The sequence below is a fragment of the Apium graveolens genome, chromosome 7 (genome assembly GCF_009905375.1).
Source record: "Apium graveolens cultivar Ventura chromosome 7, ASM990537v1, whole genome shotgun sequence".
Lineage (NCBI taxonomy): Eukaryota > Viridiplantae > Streptophyta > Magnoliopsida > Apiales > Apiaceae > Apium > Apium graveolens.
The window spans coordinates 176,044,326-176,069,997 of NC_133653.1; the positions used below are offsets into that span (position 1 = coordinate 176,044,326).

General features: G+C 36.5%; 1 non-coding gene across 1 annotated transcript; it reads right to left on the reverse strand.

Moving 5' to 3' along the window:
- Positions 1-24,804: 24,804 nt before the first annotated feature.
- On the reverse strand, positions 24,805-24,911 carry LOC141675973 (small nucleolar RNA R71). The gene has a single exon (XR_012556593.1). It is a non-coding gene; the product is annotated as a small nucleolar RNA R71 (small nucleolar RNA).
- Between the last annotated feature and the right edge of the window lie 761 nt (positions 24,912-25,672).

Below are 25,672 nucleotides of genomic sequence, written 5' to 3' on the forward strand. Positions count from 1 at the left end.
ATAAGATGGCCAGTCTTAGTACCGTATAGCTCATAACAAATACATCGATGGCGTCCTATCAGACCCTTTGTCACACAGACAAATAGTCAAATCATATGCATTATTTGCCTCAATCAACCAAAAGAGTCACCGAGGAAAGAGACAATGTTTAGATAGAAAATTCACAAATCGGAAGGGAAAATCTGATTTATAATGAAATCAACAAGACCTTAAGTTGCTTAATTCGAGCTTTGACTTTCTTACGGGAAAATAAGCAACTTATTAAAAAGGTAAACAATTACTTTGAAAACACAATACGTTTCAAGAAAGGCGTGAAAGGTTCAGGATTATAAAATAGTACTGATCCACATACTTCACGAAACCTGGCTATCATAGCAGCCACCGACTATTATCATACTATCCAAACACACCGAGGTTACACATTTGGTCCAGCAACATTCCTTGACATAGAAAATATGATATTTAGAAATAACGTTAGCATCTGTTCAGCTGACACATCAAAGGCCCGCTCAAACACTGAACTCTCGCGATCAGACTCATTTTCTCGAGAGGGATATCTAAACCTCTATCGGCATTTCCAACGATACATATATACGAGGGAGGCCTATTAAAAGCTAGGGCGGTTACAGCCAATCCTCAACAGGCGTCAGGGTTTCGCCTTAGAAACCCTCGACCGAACTCTTAAACTCGCTCCTCTGATTGAGTTGCTGACTCACACCTTTATATAACCTCTTTTACACTCTTTTGACTCTATTCCTAACCTAAATCAGGGACTCAAACTTGTAGCTCTGATACCAATTGTGACGGACTCAACCCCGGGGTCAGGAGTTGACGTCACCAGCAATAATGATAACAAACGTAATATAATCCAACTTATGTATAATACATAACTACGACCCCTTTACCAAGACTTTTTAAAGGTTTAAGTATGATTTAGGTTACAATCATTACAAACCAACTTACCCAAATAATCCTGACGCAACCAACTTAATACAGCAACTCAACAGACCACATCCGGTCTAACCATAACTACCTCAGAGGAGCCTGACACGGAAGGAACTGGAGTTCTGCCCTGCTTACCACGGAAGAATCTCCTAGGCATCTACAATACATATATAAAATATTCTGTAAAGGTGAGCAATTAATTGCTTAGTGGTACCACTATATGAATAACAAGTAAAGCAACTTATGATAAAATAGTTATAGGAACAGAAATTATAGCTCGTTCACAAAAGCAGAGGAAACATTCATAAACTGGATATTCAAAACTAGCATGTTTTGTAAAATAATAACATTAGTAGTGTGTTGTGTATAAATACCAGAGTTTAATTCTAGCATGCCATTTTCATTTCCAAATCCACTGTGTAAATCACTTGTTCCGTTACGAGAACCATAAAGCCAAATCAGATACGTAGTGGATATGTGAAGACAGCTGATCAGGCTATCAACACCAGACGGCTCTAACCGCCATCCCATATATTTGTTCAGGAACTTAGAGACTAGCAAGGTCTCTGACCTGCTGGACTAATCGGTTATGTATTGTGCGCAACCGAATTAGCCTCTTACGCCACCTCAATAGGCCCACTTTGGCCCCTATGTATCCCATATCTAATCGTTTTATCCAGTTTTCAAAACACTTGTACCTATCTCATTTCAAAACCATTTATTTTAACAGCACAAATAGAAAATCTAGTTCACAAATCATTTCATTCGAGATAGGTACCTTTCGAAGTTACTTTTCCCCAAAAAAGGTTTGAAAACAATTATTTATAACTACAAGGGATACGTAACTTAAAACGTTTCTGTTCCATTACGAGATTAAAATATTAGCTATTCATATATACTGAACCATAAAAGAATGGTCAGGGGTACTTGCCTTGTAGAGCTTATAACTATCACTGACTGATTTTGGATCAACCCGGACGCTCGACTTTATCCCCTTACTATCAGACTATCCTGGATCCGACTTTGACCCTTGGTCCTTTGCTTGGAACCTCACTGAGCTTGTCGACTGATCACTAGGTTTTCTTTAGTCCAACGTCGATTCTCGAGTCATTCGACTAGCACCTACAGGGTCGAACTATTTTATGTTAGACGTCTAGGTATGCTTATATACCTAGCAATCAAAGCGTACTCGCTTGACCTTGGCTATTTCTCAAATCAAACTAACACGACTCTTTTACGAGTACTAGACCCATTTACAACCAAACATTTACGTGCATACTATCACTTATATCAATCGACTTAATTCCCTTTTCTTTTATTCCTTAATTCGAACCAAAACAACAATCCAATCAAGCAAAATCAAAGTTTTTCACATATAACACTCAATCATTCTTTCAATTACCAAAATCAAGTTTTGACCTTTATTTCTTATGGCCTATTCGGCCTTAACACTTATCACAATCAAGAATCAAACATGCAAAAATAGATTTTGACATGCAAGGTTATATACCACATTTCTTTCTCATTTTAATCCCCTATTAAATCATTCAATTCATTAAGTCACCAAACCATGCACTACTTAGTGATTTCAACTTAATCAATCCATCAAATCAACATGCATACACTTAATCACCAAGTTATCCCCTTTTTATCTTTTTTCATTCGGCAAGAACATAATTTTCAACTCAAAGACTAATTACTAGCATGCACTCATCGATCTCCTTTAAAACTATCATGCAATTGCTTTTAAATCATACAAACTTAGTGTTTACCAAGATTATCTCACCAAATTCAATTTCCTTTCTTATTAACTCAAAAATTCGAACCTAAACTTAGCATGCAACAATAATTCATTCCTTATTAATCTAATCACCATCCATCATTACTTTAATCAAGTCTACTCACAATAAACCACTTTAAAGATTCAACCCATTCGGGTTTATCAAGAAAACACACATACAAAGATCAATCTTGACATGCAAAGTCCTATATCACATTTTCAACTTGTTTTAAGCCTTAACTTAGTCATTTAACTCATTTTCATCAAGATTTCCGAAGCACAAAGCCAAACATCACCTAATGACTCAACCTTAATCAAATTATTCAATGCATGCATTCACTTAATCACAAATCAATCTCTTTTAAACCCATTTTCCATTCGGCAAACATTCAAAATTCACAATCCAAGAACCAAACATTGACATGCATCACTAACTTCCTCTTTTAAATCAACATGCAACTCTATTTCCTACTAATTAAGCTTAGTTCATACCAAGATCAAGTCACAAAATTCAATTTCCCTTTTTATTAGCATAAAGCCAAAGCAAAAACTCACATGCAAATCATCAATTTTGATTTTCTAAGCAACAATCACATGCACACATTCATTTTACAATCAAGGAAATCATTTTACCAATCACATACTCAATTTTCAACAAAAGAAACAAAACCCTTTTTCAAGCTTTCAAGAAACCATAACATGCAACATTAAAATCCAACAATCACATCATGGAAAACCCACCGGCTCTCCTTTGGATCATGGCCGGTGGTGGTCGAACTTGAGAGTGCCCATAACGGGTCTCCTCTTGAGTTTTAAACCATAAAATCACTTAAATTCTACTCTTATGATCATATATCAAGAAATTATATTTCCTTGAACATAACCATAGAGATGGAGCCATAAACACTTATACAAACACTTACATGCAAGTGAAATCTAAGAAGTATACCGAAAATGGAAGCTATAGATGGTTATATCTTTGAATTTGGATGAATATTTGTTATTGCATGCAAGAGAGAGAAAAGAGAGGGGGAGAGAGCCGAGAGAGAGAGTGTCCGAGAGAGAGAGAAGAGAAAAAGAAGAGAGAAAAGAGTGAGTGTTCGGCAAGAAGAAGAAAATGAGGAAGGAAGGGAGTATTTATACTCCACCAAGATTAAGGGCAAAATAGTAATCTAATAACTCCCTTTTTAGTTTGCATTTTCTTTCTCTTTTTACTTAATTGCAACGAAATTCAAAATAAAAATATTTCTCTCTCGGAAAGTCAAGTACTATTGAAAATGACATTTTTAACGCGTAGGCCTCGAAATTAGCTTTTTATCCATTACTCATAATAAGAATTTGAGCGAGCGGTTGATTTTATATGAATTTCGCAAACTCGCTTTAATAAATACCTTTTCCACATTAAATCGATTTAAAAATGCAAAGATCAACAATTAAATTCACTTATCATTTTTAAAAAGTCTCTAAGACCTCTACGAAGATAACAGAACAAATCCCATGTTTTTATCCATCTCAGATGATTTTATAAAAATGCACGAAGGTTAATTAAACCTTTACTTAAATCACATAATTCCTTTAAAATTAACAAAAATTGACACCGAACATATAATCATGCACACAGTCAAGCAATCACACGCATATAGTCACATAACGACTCAGGTCTGATCATAGAATATATCACTCTTAAATCTTTATCCTCTTTTACGCGTACCGGGTCACGTTCAGCCTGACGGCCCGATGCTCAGCGTTTCGATTACGCTTCTCATTATCATTATCGACTGACACGTCACTTAGGACAAAACACTTTACTGACACATTCATTTCATTCAATCACACATAATTCCCCTTTTATATATTCTTTAACTCTTTAATGGAACGGGTTCCGTTCTACTTGACGGCCCGACAACACAGCTTAACTTCTAAGCTGACTCTTTAAATTGGAACGTTTTTATCCACGCTCCTTAACTCTAGTATACAGATAAGACAAATAATCACCGCTTAATCACATAATTTCATCACATAACACATACTTTACTTTCTTAATTATGACGCAAAATTCTCGGTCGTTACAATCTACCCTCCTTAAAAGGATTCTGTCCCCAGAATCTAATCTAAGCAAATAGATGGGGATACTTTTCTTTCATTTCGCTTTCTAATTCCCAAGTCGATTCCTCAACTAGTGGATTTCTCCATAACACTCTAACTAGAGGTACAACTTTATTTCTAAGCGTCCTTTCTTTTCGATCCAAAATTCGCACTGGTTGTTCTATATAGGACAAATCTGGTTGGATTTCTACTGGTTCCAACTCGATCACATGGCTCGCGTCGGCATTATACTTTTTTAGGAGAGATACATGAAACACATTGTGCAGATGTTGCATTTGCGGCGGTAGCGCTAATTCATACGCTACTTTCCCAACTTGTCGCAATACTTCAAATGGTCCAATGTACCTTGGACTCAGCTTTCCTTTCTTTCCAAATCGAGTTAAACCTTTCCAAGGAGATATCTTCAACAAAACCTTGTCTCCAGTTTCGAATTGCACATCTTTCCGCTCTTGATTCGCGTACTTTTCCTGTCAGTCTTGAGCTGCAATTAATCTCTTTCGTATCATTTCAACTTTTTCCTTCGTTTGCTGCACTAGCTCGGGGCCAATTAACTTGCGCTCACCAACTTTGTCCCAATAAGTAGGGGATCTACACTTTCTTCCATACAACGCTTCATAAGGCGGCATGCCAATACTTCCGTGATAACTGTTGTTGTAGGAAAACTCAACTAAGGGCAAATGATCGTCCCAATTTCCTTTGAAATCTATTGCGCAGGTTCGCAACATATCCTCAATTGTCTGAATTGTCCTTTCACTTTGTCCGTCTGTCTGCGGATGATATGCTGTACTCATTTTCAATTTCGTTCCCAAATGATCATGGAATTGTCGCCAAAATCTCAAATTAAACCTTGGATCTCTATCAGACACGATAGATACAGGAACTCCATGACGCATCACGATTTCATCCAGATACAATTTGACCAGCTTTTCTAATGAAAACCTTTCGTTTATCGGTAAAAAATGTGCTGACTTTGTCAATCGATCAATTACCACCCAAATCGCATCATGATTAGACTTGGTTTTAGGTAATCCTACCACGAAATCCATCGCGATATGTTCCCATTTCCATTCAGGTATGTCCAGTGGCTGAAGCAATCCACTTGGCCTTTGATGTTCCGCTTTAACTCTTTGGCACGTGTAACATTTGCTTATCCATTCCGCAATTTCCTTTTTCATGTTTGGCCACCAAAAATTTTCTTTCAAATCCTGGTACATCTTTGTACTCCCAGGGTGAATTGAAAATCTCGAGTTATGCGCTTCTTACAAAATCTCGTGCTTTAGTTCCACAACATCAGGTATCCAAATACGTGAGTTAACACGGTATATCCCTTTTCCATCCTTTTGAGCTTTAATTTCTTCTCCCGTCAACTTATTCCTTTCGCGATTCATCACTTGCTCTTGACAGCATCTAATCTTTTCCAAAATTTCAGGTTGAAACCGTATTGCATAAATGGCTTCACCTCCACATTCTGGAGTTTGCACCACTATTTCCATATTTTCAAAGTCCTTGATTAATTCTTCTGATGACGTTAACATATTCAACTTTTCCTTTCGACTTAAAGCATCAGCTACCACATTTGCCTTTCCAGGATTATAGTTTATCGCACAATCATAATCTTTGATCAATTCCAACCACCTTCTTTGTCGCATATTTAGTTCTTTCTGAGTAAAGATATACTTTAAGCTCTTATGGTCCGTATAAATCTCGCACTTTTCCCCGTACAAATAATGCCTCCAAATCTTAAGGGCAAATACAATTGCTGCCAATTCCAAATCGTGCATTGGATACTTTTGCTCATGCGGTTTGAGTTGCCTTGACGCGTATGCTATTACCTTCCCGTGTTGCATTAACACGCATCCAAGTCCTTTATAGGAAGCATCACTGAATATCACAAATTCACCTTTATCATCTGGTAATACCAACACAGGGGCGGTTACCAACCTCTTCTTTAATTCTTGAAAACTTTCCTCACACTTTTCTGTCCAAACGAACTTCTCATTCTTTCTTATCAATTTTTTCAATGGAACGGCAATCTTTGAGAAATCTTGCACAAATCTTCTATAGTATCCGGCTAATCCCAGAAAACTTCTGACTTTCGTCGAAGTTTTGGGCCTTTCCCAATTCATTACAGCTTCTATCTTGGCTGGATCCACTTTAATTCCTTCTTTATTAACTACATGACCAAGAAATTGCACTTCTTTTAGCCAAAATTTACACTTTGAAAATTTTGCATACAGCTTCTCTTTTCGCAGAATTTCCAAGGAAATCCTCAAATGCTCCTTATGGTCTTCCTCCATTTTGGAATAAATCAGTATATCGTCGATAAACACAATCATGAACTTGTCCAAATACTGCTTGAACACTCTGTTCATAAGATCCATAAATGTAGCTGGCGCATTCGTCAAGCCAAATGCCATCACCAAAAACTCATAATGTCCGTATCTTGTTCGGAACGCTGTCTTGGGTATATCTTCCGCTTTGATCTTTAGTTGATGATACCCAAATCTTAAATCAATCTTTGAAAAGCACGAAGCTCCTTTTAATTGGTCAAACAAGTCATCGATCCACGGTAGAGGGTACTTATTCTTGATTGTCAACTTATTCAGCTCACGGTAATCGATACACAATCGCATACTTCCATCCTTCTTCTTTACAAACAACACCGGTGCGCCCCACGGGGATACACTCGGTCGGATTACTCCTTTGTCCAACAACTCTTGCAACTGAGCTGCCAATTCCTTCATTTCAACCGGCGCCATGCGATAGGGAGCTTTCGACACTGGTTCCGTACCAGGAGCCAATTCAATCGTAAACTCGATCTCTCTATCTGGAGGTAGTCCAGGCAATTCATCAGGAAACACGTCCGGAAAATCTCTTACTATCGGAATATCGTCGATCTTTACAGATTCTTTTTCCACATCCACGACATGAGCCAAATAAACCTCGCATCCTTGATGCATTAATCTTCTCGCCTCAATAACCGTTAGAAATTTCTTTTCTTGCCTCCTTCCTTTAAATATCACTTCCTCACCATCCTTGGTTTTTAACTTCACTTTCTTACTTTTACACTCTATTTGCGCCTCATGATTTGACAACCAATCCATTCCTAGAATAACCTCAAATTCTCCTAACTTAAAAGGAAATAAGTCAGCAGAAAAGTGCCGACCTTCTCATACTTGAAACAAGCCAAATCAGGCTTCCTTATTTCATTTAAACATTCCGAAGAATAATGCCCCTTCTGGTTGCACTTAAAACATGTTATATCCAGCTTATTACACCTCCCCGGGTGTCTCTTTTCACAGTTCCTGCATTCTTGCATCTGGGGTCTGCTTTCCTTTCCCGGTTGTCCAGCTTTCTGGAAACGGTTCTTCTGAGCTCCATTCCCGGGTCTAAACCTCTGGAACTTTTTGTTCTGACCTCCACCATTCTTTCCAAACTTTCCTCTGAACTTTGAACTTCCTTGCTCTTGCTCAGAGCTTTCAAACTTCCTCTTTCTTCCTTCATTTTCTCTTCGAGCAGCTTCCCGCTCACCTTCCACTACCATTGCCTTCTGAACCAAAGCAGCATAGTTCTTGATCTCCAACATTGCTATTTGACTCCTAATCCACGGCTTAAGTCCCTGCTGGAACCTCTTAGCCTTCTTTGCTTTAGTATTCACGTACTCTGGCACGAACCTTGCCAACTCCAAAAACTTCACCTCATATTCTGCTACCGACATTTCCTCTTGTCTAAGATCCAAAAATTTCATCTCCAACTGATCTTGCATATAACTTGGCAAATATTTTTCCAGAAACATCTCAGTGAACTTCTCCCAAGATAAGTCTTTGCCTTACAACAACGCCTTAGAAGACTCCCACCAGAAACTTGCTTCATCTCTCAAATAATAACTTGTGTACTGAGCTTTCTTATCGTCCTTAACTTCGGCTAGCTCAAAGGCTTTTTCCATCTCTCTCAACCACGACTGTGCTTTAATCGGATCTGGCAAACCTAAGAACTCTGGAGGGTGAACAGATTGAAAGTGCTTGAAATTTCCAACTTTTGGGGCCACAGGTTGTTGCAAAAGCTGAGCAAGTCTGCTCATCAAAGTGGTTTCTGGGTTTATTTCTGGGTCTTGGGTGGGAATTTCTTCTTCTTGGTAATCTGGTGAGTTGGCCATTTCTTACAAACCTGATTGAGCAATTATTTAGCAATATGATGGCATAGCATATATAACAACAATTTTTTTTTATGAAATCTCTTTTGTGGGTTTTAAGTTTTACCCAATTTGCACATGCAATCCTATTACTACATAATTCTCATATCAGTGTTGTTTTATCATGGCACGGAATAGGGTTTTACGATCTTTAGACATGGTTGTACGAAAACATAGCTGTATTTAAAACATGGCATTGAGAACAGTTTATAAGATAAACAAGGTGCACAAAGGAAAGCAAGATAATAGATTTATTTAAATCAAGGGTTACATAGGAAATATTCTGGATTTTAAGGTTCTGAAACAAGGTACAATAAATAGTAGGGTTAAACAGAGGAAAAACTGGAAAACATCCCCCTATCTACCCCTAACTTCCAACTACTACTACTACTGCACTGGTCTGAAATACAACAAGATAAATGAAAAAGGGATCCCGGCATCTGACTAAGTATCCCAAAGCCTACCGGCGCTGAAAACAACAACAACAATCTATGGGCTCAACCAACAGTCCCGTCTAATCATCTAGGATCTCTCTCAACACAACCAACATCCAGCGAATGATCTTATGCAGCCTCCGGGCCTCAGCATCAGCATCACTAGTGGATGGTCCCTCATCCAATCTCCTCCTGGCAACCTGCTCCACCAACTGAATCCTAGCTCTCCACTCCTCCACCACCACTGAAGTCCTCTGCCTAGAGTCTCGAATCAACCTATCTACCAAAGCTCCCAGCTCAGGAATGCGGGAGTACACAAAGTCTCGGTCCTGGGCTAACTTGCCACCAATACTGACAGGAACAGTCTTAGGCATCTCCGACTCTGGCTCAGGGGCAGGGGTCTCTGAATCAGGCCTCAAGGGTGAAATCTGCATAGGGATCTCACTAATCTCAGAAGGGTCCTCCTCTGGGTCTGAACTAACATATACAGGCTCCTCTGGAGAGGGTGGAATAGGGTCCACAGGGGTACCAGTCAAGCTAATCTCTGAGTCTGAGTCACTACCACTACTAGGATCCTGAGAGAAAACATAAAACAGCAACCAAGAAACAATGTTAGGGTCAAATAAAGCTTCCAACTAACTCACACCCTAACTCTAGTTTCTGCTTTACCAATCAAACACTTTCCTTAGACTATACCTAATAGTCTAACTCAACTCTACATGAGTCGAACTCTCTCGCGATATAGATATATTCCCAAAATACCCCTTTAAAAAAAACTAACTTGTCTCAGGGACTAGATCCTGTAGCTCTGATACCAACTTGTGACGATCTCAATCTCGGGGTTAGGAAATGAGGACTCACACACCTCTAATCTACTAATTAAATATGCATAAACCCCGATTAACTACTAACAGGATCAACAGGATAAAGTATGAGACAAGATTACAACTACCAATCACAGAATATAACTCACAAACCCAAAATATTATTAAATAATCAATATCGATTCCGGCTGGGAACCGACAGATAACCCATTGTATCTTTAAACACCACTTTCTAGGCGCGAGCTCACTCATAACCTGTACTACCTGCTCTGGCAACTGGAAGCCCTCAACACGGTAGGGACCACCAGGTACGCTCTTACGAGCAGTGCGCCTAAGCCTGGCCATCTTCTTGCTTAACTCCCATGGTTAGATTAAGACAAAACAAGTGAGTAGAAAACTCAGCAAGTAACTATATAGCAGTTCTACAATATCAATTCTCAATATACTTTAAACAAACTAGGGCATTCTATTTTAGATAATCTAGGTGGCAGATTTCCATATATTTATTTTTTTGTTTTCTTTGAGATAAGGAAAGGGTATCCGAAGAATAGTTGGGCTTTCAAGGAAACAAAGCTCGAAACAGGACAAAAGCCGACATTCATCACAATTTATTATAGGATCAAAATAGATCTTTCGATAGAGGAAAGCAACAGTATGCAAGATATAGAATTATTCATATGATCAACAATTTCAGGGATAGGATTCTGAGCTTTAAACTCCACAATAACATAATCAACTCTTTTCAAAACAGTATAAACCATTTTCATTTCCAAAAATCAATTTACTGAATAAAAGTTTCAGTTCCCTTTCTTAAATAATCATTTAGAACCTTGATTGGATCACTTATCTTTCCATTTCATTATATACGGGTGATCAGCCCGTATCGACTTCCATTTCGGTCTTTAAGGTACCATTCGGCATAATTTCAGCCTTAAATTGGACTAGTCCCACTAGCCTCTTACCATGACTGGACTAGTCCCACTAGCCTCTTACGTCTCAATCCAATCCATCAGGAATTCATTTGGAAAACCTTGAGTTGGAAAACAATAGGCTTTCTAAAATTCATTTTATCATTACCAAGTCTTTGAAATCATTCGGACTCTTTCAAGTCGAAACTCATTCTTAATTCAGATTTTAAAGAAACAAAGTTCAGGGAGTGAATCAAAGATACGCAAAGAACAATTCTCAAGAATTCTGTATCAAGGATAACAAGGCACTAAATTTGAAGGATCAGAAATAACTTAGGGATCATTAGGGCGATCAAGAGAAACAGGGTATCATTAACAGAGTTATCCAAGATAATTTAAAGGTTCAATATGATTCATGGCATTATAGGAATCTTAAACAGAAAGGCAGATTATCAACGGGTGAAATCAATAGGATTATCAATAACAGGTTATCAAGAACAAAGGGTACTTCAAATCAATATCAGGGTTTCATAAAGCAAGGGTTTTATACTTTAACAGTTCCATACTCTACATGGTATGAACAATATTTCCTTTATAATCATTTACACAAGTAATCAGAGTTACTTGCCTGAAATTGCTTTCCTGAGGGTTGAACTACTGCCACCTAGTATACTTTTCCCTTTCCTAGCCCGAATGCCCTCACGTTCCGAATCTACAATAAAAACCAAAAATCTTAATTAGATTCCCAACTCTCGTTCCCGGAACGATCTCTCTATACGATAACTCGATTATATCTTTGACTCGAGCATACGAATATAGCTTATACAAATAAGCACACAGCACATAGCACAATCCTTTCTCGAAGTTTTTATATCCTTATATACCTAGCAATCAAAGCGTACTCGCTTGACCTTGGCTATTTCTCAAATCAAACTAACACGACTCTTTTACGAGTACTAGACCCATTTACAACCAAACATTTACGTGCATACTATCACTTATATCAATCGACTTAATTCCCTTTTCTTTTATTCCTTAATTCGAACCAAAACAACAATCCAATCAAGAAAAATCAAAGATTTTCATATATAACACTCAATCATTCTTTCAATTACCAAAATCAAGTTTTGACCTTTATTTTCTATGGCCTATTCGGCCTTAACACTTATCACAATCAAGAATCAAACATGCAAAAATAGATTTTGACATGCAAGGTTATATACCACATTTCTTTCTCGTTTTAATCCCCTATTAAATCATTCCATTCATTAAGTCACCAAACCATGCACTACTTAGTGATTTCAACTTAATCAATCCATCAAATCAACATGCATACACTTAATCACCAAGTTATCCCCTTTTATGTTGTTTTCATTCGGCAAGAACATAATTTTCAACTCAAAGACTAATTACTAGCATGCACTCATTGATCTCCTCTAAAACTATCATGCAATTGCTTTTAAATCATACAAACTTAGTGTTTACCAAGATTATCTCACCAAATTCAATTTCCTTTCTTATTAACTCAAAAATTCGAACCTAAACTTAGCATGCAACAATAATTCATTCCTTATTAATCTAATCACCATCCATCATTACTTTAATCAAGTCTACTCACAACAAACCACTTTAAAGATTCAACCCATTCGGGTGTATCAAGAAAACACACATACAAAGATCAATCTTGACATGCAAAGTCCTATATCAAATTTTCAACTTGTTTTAAGCCTTAACTTAGTCATTTAACTCATTTTCATCAAGATTTCCGAAGCACAAAGCCAAACATCACCTAATGACTCAACCTTAATCAAATTATTCAATGCATGCATTCACTTAATCACAAATCAATCTCTTTTAAACCCATTTTCCATTCGGCAAACATTCAAAATTCACAATCCAAGAACCAAACATTGACATGCATCACTAACTTCCTCTTTTAAATCAACATGCAACTCTATTTCCTACTAATTAAGCTTAGTTCATACCAAGATCAAGTCACAAAATTCAATTTCCCTTTTTATTAGCATAAAGCCGAAGCAAAAACTCACATGCAAATCATCAATTTTGATTTTCTAAGCAACAATCACATGCACACATTCATTTTACAATCAAGGAAATCATTTTACCAATCACATACTCAATTTTCAAAAAAAGAAACAAAACCCTTTTTCAAGCTTTCAAGAAACCATAACATGCAACATTAAAATCCAACAATCACATCATGGAAAACCCACCGGCTCTCCTTTGGATCATGGCCGGTGGTGGTCGAACTTGAGAGTGCCCATAACGGGTCTCCTCTTGAGTTTTAAACCATAAAATCACTTGAATTATACTCTTATGATCATATATCAAGAAATTATATTTCCTTCAACATAACCATAGAGATGGAGCCATAAACACTTATACAAACACTTACATGCAAGTGAAATCTAAGAAGTATACCGAAAATGGAAGCTATAGATGGTTATATCTTTGAATTTGGATGAGTATTTGTTATTGCATGCAAGAGAGAGAAAAGAGATGGGGAGAGAGCCGAGAGAGAGAGTGTCCGAGAGAGAGAGAAGAGAAAAAGAAGAGAGAAAAGAGTGAGTGTTCGGCAAGAAGAAGAAAATGAGGAAGGAAGGGAGTATTTATACTCCACCAAGATTAAGGGCAAAATAGTAATCTAATAACTCCCTTTTTAGTTTGCATTTTCTTTCTCTTTTTACTTAATTGCAACGAAATTCAAAATAAAAATATTTCTCTCTCGGAAAGTCAAGAATTATTGAAAATGACATTTTTAACGCGTAGGCCTCGAAATTAGCTTTTTATCCATTACTCATAATAAGAATTTGAGCGAGCGGTTGATTTTATATGAATTTCACAAACTCGCTTTAATAAATACCTTTTCCACATAAAATCGATTTAAAAATGCAAAGATCAACAATTAAATTCACTTATCATTTTTAAAAAGTCTCTAAGACCTCTACGAAGATAACAGAACAAATCCCATATTTTTATCCATCTCAGATGATTTTATAAAAATGCACGAAGGTTAATTAAACCTTTACTTAAATCACATAATTCCTTTAAAATTAACAAAAATTGACACCGAACATATAATCATGCACACAGTCAAGCAATCACACGCATATAGTCACATAACGACTCAGGTCTGATCATAGAATATATCACTCTTAAATCTTTATCCTCTTTTACGCGTACCGGGTCACGTTCAGCCTGACGGCCCGACGCTCAGCATTTCGATTACGCTTCTCATTATCATTATCGACTGACACGTCACTTAGGACAAAACACTTTACTGACACATTCATTTCATTCAATCACACATAATTCCCCTTTTATATATTCTTTAACTCTTTAATGGAACGGGTTCCGTTCTACCTGACGGCCCGACAACACAGCTTAACTTCTAAGCTGACTCTTTAAATTGGAACGTTTTTATCCACGCTCCTTAACTCTAGTATACAGATAAGACAAATAATCACCGCTTAATCACATAATCTCATCACATAACACATACTTTACTTTCTTAATTACGACGCAAAATTCTCGGTCGTTACACTAGGCACCACCCAAAAAGGGTAAACTGGTAAGTCAAGTTAAACTTAAGAATTAGAGACTTGGCTAACGCACTAGTTTGAGTTTCAATCAACCATCCCTTCCAAGGCGACTTCTTATCTTTTATAATTGACCCATCTTCCACGGAGTTAACTTTTTTAAAGCTGTAACCTTCAATATCGAATCATGAATCCTCTCTACTATTTTCATTTCTGAAGTAGCAACCCGATGTAAAACTTCTATTCCTCCAAACAGTCAACTCTTGTTACTTCCAATAACCAGGATTGTCTAATTACAAAAGTTACTAAAAATTTATTGCTTCGGGACTTCAAATGAAATTTTAAAGTTAAGGAATTAATAATACAGGGAGAACAAGAGAAGAAGACATAGGTATGACTGAGAGCAACCATACAAGTACATAAGATGGCCAGTCTTAGTACCGCATAGCTCACAACTCATACATCGATGGCGTCCCATCAGACCCTTTGTCACACAGACAAATAGTCAAATCATATGCATTGTTTGCCTCAATCAACCAAAAGAGTCACCGAGGAAAGAGACAATGTTTAGATAGAAAATTCACAAATCGGAAGGGAAAATCTGATTTATAATGAAATCAACAAGACCTTAAGTTGCTTAATTCGAGCTTTGACTTTCTTACGGGAAAACAAGCAACTTATTAAAAAGGTAAACAATTACTTTGGAAACACAATACGTTTCAAGAAAGGCGTGAAAGGTTCAGGATTATAGAACGGTACTGATCCACATACTTCACGAAACGTGGCTATCATAGCAGCCACCGACTATTATCATACTATCCAAACTCACTGAGGTTACACATTCGGTCCAGCAACATTCCTTGACATAGAAAATACAATATTTAGAAATAATGTTAGCGTCTCTTCAGCTGACACATCAAAGGCCCGCTCAAACACTGAACTCTCGCGATCAGACTCATTTTCTCGAGAGGGATATCTAAACCTCTATCGGCATTGCCAACGATATATATATACGAGGGAGACCTATTAAAAGCTAGGGCGGTTCCAGCCAATCCTCAACAGGCGTCAGGGTTTCGCCTTACAAACCCTCGACCGAACTCTTAGACTCGCTCCTCTGATTGAGTTGCTGACTCACACCTTTATATAACCTCTTTTACACTCTTTTGACTCTATTCCTAACCTAAATCAGGGACTCAAACTTGTAGCTCTGATACCAATTGTGACGGCCTCAACCCCGGGGTTAGGAGTTGACGTCATCAGCAACAATGATAACAAACATAATATAATCCAACTTATGTATAATACATAACTACGACCCCTTTACCAAGACTTTTTAAAGGTTTAAGTATGATTTAGATTACAATCATTACAAACCAACTTACCCAAATAATCCTGACGGAACCAACTTAATACATCAACTCAACAGAAAAGAAAGTTGGATTCGAAGTCTCAGTTAAATTATACATGACTTTAATTATACTAAGTTTACCATTCGTGCGATGTACGGATCTTTGTTAATATTTTTATATTATTTAAAATTATAATAATTTATTTTTAAATTATTACCTTATGAGTGGAGTTCGAATCTGAGACTTTTTTAGTATATTAATAATAGTAAAATATTTGTTATTGATGGGTTTCGAACAGTTTGAGTAATGTATATATTTTATTATTTATATCTAACAATCCTGATCACTCGATTAAAAAGACTCATTAAAAAGATCCAACGGGCGTCCTAAAGGGATAACCAAACAAATACCTACTTAGTCCGTCACCAGCATTCTTTACATTTGAAACACTTATTTTAAGGCATTTTTACAGTATATAGTTTCATTACTTATTTTGATTTTTTTTCTTTTTAATAAGAATTAAATATATAAGAAAACAAAATTTTAAAAATAAATTATGAAACTATATTTTACCTACATCCTAAAATTTGTGATCTTAAAAGTTGTGTCAATCATTGAAATAGAAATATAAATAAATGAGAGTGACAGATATAATATTAATATTCTTCAATATTTTGCACCATCACAGGACAAGACATTTGTATTTGTTGGGGATTGGTTTTTTTTATACCATAACAAAATATTTTGTATTTGTACAAGTAATGTACATGATTGTAGAATATAATTAACTTGAAAGAATGATATTAACAATACTGTAAGAAATAAAAAGCTGTGTTGGTGCAATCACATCTAAGGTTTTAGGGATGATTGCTGAAAACTTCAGAATGACAATGCATACATCCTTAAAAATTTGTAAAATCACAAGAACTAAATTCTTGTTGAGCAGGACGAAAAACAGAAGTGTAATTCATGTTTGTCCTAGGCCAAAACCAGAATAGGTCAGATATCTGCCTATGATATCAATCATCAACATCTTTTTGGAGCTCAACTGCTTCACTAATTTAGTTTTCTTTACTTTATTTATAATTATTGGCAACTGATCTTTTCTCCCGCTGCATTTCCCTCTACTTAGCTCTTCTAGTTTCGAAGATGACTGAAAGACTACTTGATCAACTTGATGCAAACTCAAATGATCCGCATGATCACCACTCTCTTCCTTTTCGTCTTCTTCAGCTAATAGATGGGGTGGCGTTATCATCTCCCATTGTTCCCATTCTTCCATTGTCATGCCACATTCGTTACAATCGACACCTGCCATAGCGAGCGCTTCAAGTGAAGAAACTGACATTTTTTTTCCTGCAAAAGATTTGTATAAATTCTAGCTAGAGTACAGCTCTTCGGAACTAGTTTCTCTACTAAATATCAGACTAAAAATTGTAGTTCAGGTCTGGTCCTTGAATCAAAGCAAAAGGGTATTTTTTTATAAGAATTTGGTTTTGCAAACAAAGGAAGAGCTAGATTTGTAGATGAGTGTATAGTTATGAACAAGTAAAAATTGCATTAGACAGATTTATAGTAGGGCTCTCCGAGGAATGTGGAGCTGAATACAAACTTCTAGTCAAAGATGTAATGTTAAATTCAAGAAGACATGTAGAATTTTCTTTGTAAGAGGTGTTCACATTGAGGCAAAGCAATGCAGATTTGTTCTTTGACTGAAAACAAGTGAACAATAATTTCCCCGTGATCATTCTTTGTAACTTAATTTTGTCCATCTATTATTGGTTAGCCTTTTCAGCTTCAAACTTGATATTATAACTAAGGTCACGAGTATATCCCGTTCTTTACAACTCTTTCAACTGCGATGATGACGTAATGCCAACTTTCAAATCTTACGTCTATTGTTTTGTTTTTCCCCCCTTTACAATTTCCAGTTCTGGTCTAACATAGGCTAAAGCATTCATATCATGTGACACTCCAACTTTCGTAGAACAAATGACTAGCGATGAAATTCGTTTAATTTGATTCTATGCTAACACATAATGTGAGATTTCAGGTTTCTGGTTCCGATGCCACTTTGGAAATAAGTTTCCAATTACTTTACCTCAAGACTATTGGCTAACCTCGTTACGGACAACTATACCAGATACTCTGCCCCATTCTTAGTAATTTTAAAGGCAAAATGGATGGCCTGGCACATCTCAAATCTCTCAGGACTTGCATATTATCTTAGAATAAAGTCCCATCAACATAAGAATACCACGACATAAGTGACAATGTGCTAGATATGTAATGACACTTATTTTAAAAAAGAGTTAAATGTAACTTTTGTAACTCAAGTTTGCTGACGGTTCAACTTGTGTAGCTCAAGTTTCGAAATTGAAAAATGTGTACCCACATGAATTAGTGTGCAAAATGCGTACAAATGTCCAAACAGACGTTAAGGCCGTTAGAATACTGTTGCAAATTGTGTGAGAAATGAGTAGCCTTTCTATACTTTGTCAAGACAACGGCTACATTTGTATTATAAACAAACCCGATTCATTACTAATGGGTTATTTCACCCCCAAATTTTAATTCCTAAATCTAGAAATTGAATTGAGGCGAATAGCAAGGAATATGGCTAAATTTTGTTATTGTGGGTGTGTGGTGGTTGCAAGAACAACATGGACTACTAGTAATGCGGGCAGGAGGTTTGTCAGCTGCGTTGAAGGTTGACTGGGGTGTAACCATTTTCGATGGATCGAGGAGCCGGTTTGTGATCGTGGTAGAGCCGTGATATGTGGTTTATTAGGAAGAGTTAGAGCTCTTGAAGCCGAAACTGAGATGATTTCACAAGGCCCTCACAATGAACAAGTGGCGGGGAAGAAACATGAGTCAGGAAGAAGTATGCTATGGTTCTGTGTTGTGCTTGCATTTTGTATTTTTTATGTTGTAAACAAAGCAAGTAGTAGCAACTGTAGTGAGAAGAATGATGTTGTCAAATTGTAAAATGAGTAAATATGTAATGAGAAGAATGTATATCTTCTGTGTTGGTTATCAATGTATGGATGTTGTATTGGTTTGTAATAGTTTTACCAATGAACGTATGTTAGTTTTTATGTAAATTTTAGTTTTTTTAGTCTTAATTTTAATGTTAATGTAACTGAATTTATAAAGAAATAATAAATAACGAATACTTGATTAAAATTCCCATTTATTTAGAAGTCATGGATGACAATACATGGCCAATAGATTTTAACCTAGTGAACAAACTATATTTTCAAGCAAGAGCCATCTCGTCAGCAAGTAAGTGTGGCATAATGAAGGATGGTGGGACCCCTAAGCTCCACAATGCCACCACTACTAAAGATGGCATTGTTAGCAAGAGCAGTGTTGTAATATTTCAGAGGATGGAATGTGAACAAGGTCACAGAACTGCCATGCCTCTGACATGAGGTTTTTGATCATGCACACCAACTCAACATATCAAAATTAGGATCAGGGTTAAGTATGGAGTCCACAGCCTCCTCACAATCACTCTCCAAAACCACAGTGTCTATTCATTCTCCCATGCCAACTTCAAACTATAAAAAAATGCTCCAAAGTACTGCTGTGATTGGCACAGCCAAGCCAATCATGCTCTTGCAGCCCCTAATCCATTCTCCTTCAGAATTCCTAATCACACATCCTACAGAAGAACTTATGTGTCCCCTGTTAAACACCCATTTAACCTTGACCTTAGCACAACCTGCATTTGGCTTCCTCCATGTTGACAGATTTCAAAAAGAGTATATATATATTTGTTACATATGAATGTAGAATGAATGTACATGGGGTGTTTATATAGCACCAAAGTGTGTAAATGCATATGTTACCAAGGTTTGAACACCAATAAGGTGATCACCCACTTTTTTAAAAAATGAAATTGGTCAAACAATTTAAGAGTGGAAATTTCCCATTATAGTAGTTGAGATCAGTCAAAATCCAATGTTATATTGGTCATTACATTAAGCCTATCACTAGAATTATAAATGCAAGTTATAATCTTTAACAATACTAATTAATTGTTACAGATGTTTTTCTGGTCAATTGATCTCTTTCTACTTGAGTTGCAGCATCTATCTTCTTCAAAGTAGTAGTAGATTGACCTTTTTCACTCTTTCAACTCCTTTATACCTAGTGGTGAACTTGACACAACAGCAGGTTGAGAAAGGGATTTAAATATCCCACCTTGAGTAGCTCCTTCATATAAAACTCCCACCACCTTAAAATTTTTCTTGATTTTAGGTGCATTGGAAGTTAATTTTTTCACAGTATTGGTTTATTTTGCTCCCTCTGTAACTTTTGACTTTTTTTTACAAGAACCTTTTTATCACTGGTAACACCACTAGTAGCAGCTGCACCACTTGGTGCTTATTTTCCCTTTTCTGCAAGCATTGAAAATTAAATTAAGCAGAAAATAAAATAAAGCAAGGAAAATATATCAGATAATACAGATAAAAACAAGGAAAATAATAGCAAAAAAAATAAAAAAAATACCAGATCATCAGATCTTGATGAATGATCATCAGATCCTGATAAATTATAAAATTACCTTTTCAGGGCAACTCCTTGCATTATGTTTTGCTTCCCCACAATAGGTGCAATTACCAGTAGTATACCTCATCACTAGTTCGGTTTGATGGGGCAGGGTCATTTTTGGTGTCCCTTTTCTTTTTAGGTCTACCAGGTGCAATTTTAAGCACAAGTGGTAATATAGAAAAATTTTGTTACTTTTTCCCTATATTGCTCAGAATTAATTGGCTGAGTGGTATGTGTGTAGTATGACAAGAACATTGCCTTAGTGTAGGTCTTGTGAATGTGCTAATGAATTTCTAAATTTCTCCACCTAATGCATGCACAAGCATGATAATATGGTAGACCAGTTAGTTGATATTTTCTGTATGCACAAGTATGATTTTCTATGTCAACTACCATTTCATGACCACCTTCAGTCACAGTCACCAAATAAGTGGAGTCTCCTGACCACTGGACCATGCAACCTCCAATATAAGATATTTCCCTAATACATTAAGTAAATAAGATCAAAGATTATCAACCAATTTTATAGCATTTGAATTGACAGTGAATAATTGTGCTTACCTGTTCACTTTTCCCATGGCACATGGACATATAGAATTGAGGGAGTAAGTTTTTAGCATTTTATCCCTTCTACTTTGAATCATAAACATAGCACTTTTATGTGAACCTTATAACAATCCAATGATTGGAAGATCTATATATGGTCGAATGCTAATATTTAACAACTCATAGTGGTTGTTCACAAACATATCAGATAAACAGAAGATCCTAAATGCACTTCTAGTCCACTGTGAGGTATGTTTGTCCATCAACTAATTGTAACATTTCTTGGACAATAATGTAATGATTAACACTAATTAGATTTTTGTAAATGTAACATGTTTGTCAATCATATGAAAAAATCTTACCTTTTTTAGTTCCTCCATATGTTTTATTAACATATAGTCAGTTGTGGCCCATGTAGCCAACCACAATAGCTTTCTTAACATAACACCTTTGTGATCTTTCACCATATTCCTGTAAAGATGCATCACACAAAAGATGTACTCTGCATTAAGAACTACATTATATAATGCATTGATAAACCCCTGCACAAAAGATTAAATCCTTTAAAAATAGTTTACATTATTGCTACCATAAATATGGTTAAGCATTTTTTTACCTTTTTTCTGTCTGAGATGAAGGTCCATGATGCAGAGTTCATCATACCAACATCTTCAGCTAATAAAGTCAGAAACAAGTTCCAACTATCTGTGTTTTCAGAGTTATAACCTATAGCCAGTGTTGAAATAATCACCAATTTCGATGATTAATCGGACGATTAATTGTTAAACGGCCGGTCACCGATTGAATTCGTCGAAATCGGTCGGAAAATTATTTTCTGAAAAGTCGGGTCATACTCGGACCGAAATCGGGTCAATATCGTAAAACTGGGACGCATTCATACAGATCTATTAAGCTTTTTCATCATTTTATGCAATTATGAGAAGCCTGTGTGAAAGAAGGATGACGACGGTGGAGAAGTGATGACCGGTGGTGGAAAAGATGTTTGTGGGAGAAAGGGGAAAGTTATGAAAGAGTAACAGACTTGGTATTGTAGTTATGAAATAATTTGGGTCAATGAATTACAAGCCCATGACCATACTTATCGAAGCCCAATTCTTTCTAATTAGCTAATTCAGTACATGCGCTTACTAATATATATTATACTATTTATATAAAATTAAAAAAAATTAGATTTGTATTCGATTTTCAGTCTGATTAATCCCCGATTTATCAATTAATCCTTAATCGGTCCCTCTACCAATTAGTACCGATTTCTGATTTTTACAACCATGCCTATAGCAGAAAGAAGTTCCCTCCATAAGGTCCCATCAAATAGCATCCATCAAGGCCAATAATTGGTCTACAACCTATTTTGAATCCTTTTTTTATAGGTCCTAAACAAACATAAATCCTTTTAAATCTTCTTCCATCCAAAACTAATTGTTGTTCATCTAATATTATGTCTAATGTTGACTCATGCATAGCCTTTTTAACCTCATTCACATAATCCCACGATATTCCATATTGTTGAACATGATCTCCTCTGATATTTTTTTAAAGCCATTCTCTTATCCCTCCCTACCATGAATATATGATAAGTGGAATTTATATCCACTTAGAATGCTTTGTAAAGGCTCGAATTGGTGTTTTGTACTCAAGATGTTGTGTTTTTGATGTGTTTTCGTAGTGTTTTGCATTTCAGGGCATATTCGAAAGATGTTTTATACTTAAAAGAGTGTTAGGATGGAACCTCGGTCGATTGCGTATAAGGAACCAGCACGAGAAGGTCAAGAAAGCAGAAAAATTCAGATTATCCAGAAGGTCAGGGCGGCCGCGCTAGTCTTGGGAGCGGTCGCGCCCATTTAACAGAAACTCATGGCGGCCGCGCTGGATTTGAGGGCGTCTGCGCTATGTCGAATTTCAGGAATCCTGATTCAATTATAAGATTGATTTGCTGGACTCCTGACCTGTTGGGCTGGTATTTAAAGACTTTTAAAAGACGTTTTTCATATAGAAGAGCAAGGAGATAACAGCAAGAAGACCTAATAGCACAATACAATGAAGGAGAAGATCTTGTTTTTACTTGTGATTCTTTACTTAAGTTAAATCTTGGATGCTTATTTTTATTGTTGTTTGAACCTAATATTCTTGTTAACGTACTTTGTTATTATTATTCAGTTATTTCAGACCTAGTTTATCTTAGTTTATTTACCATGCTTTCATTGGAACCCATGGTGACGATGAGTTCGGTTATGAACTAATCGTTATCATGGGGTTCTAACGGATTTACTTATGAATTTCTATAGTTAATTGTTTTATTACCTAAGTGTGTGGTGATTGTATGATACCCTAGTATTGGTTGTGCGTATTCGTCTTATGTGCGTCGCGAACATATAAGATAATTTGTTAATCATTATTGAAGTGACAGTGAATATAAAGATTTAGAACTTGCCATGCTAGCATAGGTTCATGTATTTATTATGCATGATTCATAGGTAATTTTAACCATCTTACTTGCCCTATGTAATCATGATAAATAACTTGTTCATTAAACCTTTATGTTGTTAAATTCTATAGACATATAGGGTCTCAACATAATTGGTGTCCATTCAGCTTTTATCTCTTTTATGGATTATCTGATTAGTTGTCATCACCATTGCATGCTAAGGTTAAGAACAATGACTTTGAATGAAGTAGTAATGAAGTTAGAATCCCATGTTTGTCTCATATAGTTGATTCAATCACTTTTATTCTTAGTTAATTGCATGTTAGTTTAATCTTAGTTATAAACATCTCAACTTGTTATTGTCTTAGCATTGAGCGATAGCCATACCACTGTTGCATACGTGCATAATCTTAAGCTAACTAAAAAAAGTCTCTGTGGGTACAAATCTGATATATATCTAATACTACTTGTGAACGCGTATACTTGTATGTAATTTTAGCACATGTTTTCGCCCTAACAAGTATTTGGCGCCGCTGTCGGGGACTCGGTGTTTAATTTAGTTTATGTGTTTGACATCAGTGGTCGTTAAAGTTCACTAACTCGGATATTTTACTTACTTATTTACTTTGTTAGTGTTTCAGGTACTCTAGAGGGCGTGTATGCGAACACGTTCTCAATCTCGTAAAGAAGCACTGGAAGAAGTTGAAGTAGTTGAAGAAGTTTTTGAAGAAGTTGAGAAAGTTGAAGTAGAAGCAATTATTATAATGGGAGATCAAGCAGCGAATCCGAAGGCTTTGATGGATTACTCTCAACCAAAGATCAATGACATTCAGTCTAGCATTATCAGACCAGCCATTGCGGCTAACACCTTTGAAATCAAATCTAGCACGATTCAGATGGTATAAAATTCAGTACAGTTTGGGGGTTCTCCAACGGAAGATCCCAACATGCACATTAGAGATTTCACCGAGATCTGCGACACTTTCAAGTTCAACAATATTTCTGAAGATGCTATAAAGCTGAGGCTTTTCTCATTCTCTATGAGGGATAAAGCTAAGTGCTGGTTACATTCTCTACCAGCTGGTTCTATCACCACTTGGGAGGATCTTGCTTAGAAGTTTCTAACTAAATTCTTCCTTATGGCAAAGACAGATGCAATCAGAAATGCTCTCACTCGATTTGCGCAGCAATCAGGAGAATCTTTGTGTGAGGCTTGAGAGCGCTACAAGGAAATGCTTAGGAGGTGTCCTCATCATGGAATTCTTGATTGGATAATTATCAATTACTTTATAATGGTTTGGGAGCACAATCAAGATCCATGCTCGATGCAGCATTAGGTAGAGCCTTGTGGGCTAAGAGCTACAATGAAGCTTATGAGTTGATTGAACTGATGGCTGCTAATGAATACCAGAACCCAACTTAGAGACTACCTCAAGGCAAGGTAGCAGGTTCTGGAGGTGGATACAGCTACTCCTATAGCTGCTCAGCTTAAGGTTTTAACGATGAAGGTAATTTCTTTGGCTAATTATGGAGTTAATCAGATCACAAGTGTTTGTGAGCTTTGTGAAGGTGCACATGAAACTGAGCAGTGTGCTATTTCTAGTGAATCGGCTCAGTTTGTAAGCAACTTTTAAAGGTCGCAACAACCAGTTCCAGCCACTTATCATCCCAACAACCGTAATTTTCCTAACTTCAGCTAGAGCAATAATCAGAATGTGGTGCAACAACCTTATCAGCAGTATGCAGCAAAGCAATTCAACCCTCCTGGTTTTCAACAACCACAATATGAACCAAGATAACAACTCCAACTTCAACAACTACCGCATGGAAGTACAAGTCAATCTAATGAAAAATCTGAATTGGAGGAGTTGAGGCTCATGTTCAAGAGCCAAATGGTTTCTATCAAGACTCTGGAGAATCAAATTGGGAAGATTGCCAATGCTTTTTTAAATCGACAACCTGGTACACTCCCTAGTGACACATAAGTTCCAGGCAATAGGTAAGCAAAAGAGCAGGTTAAGG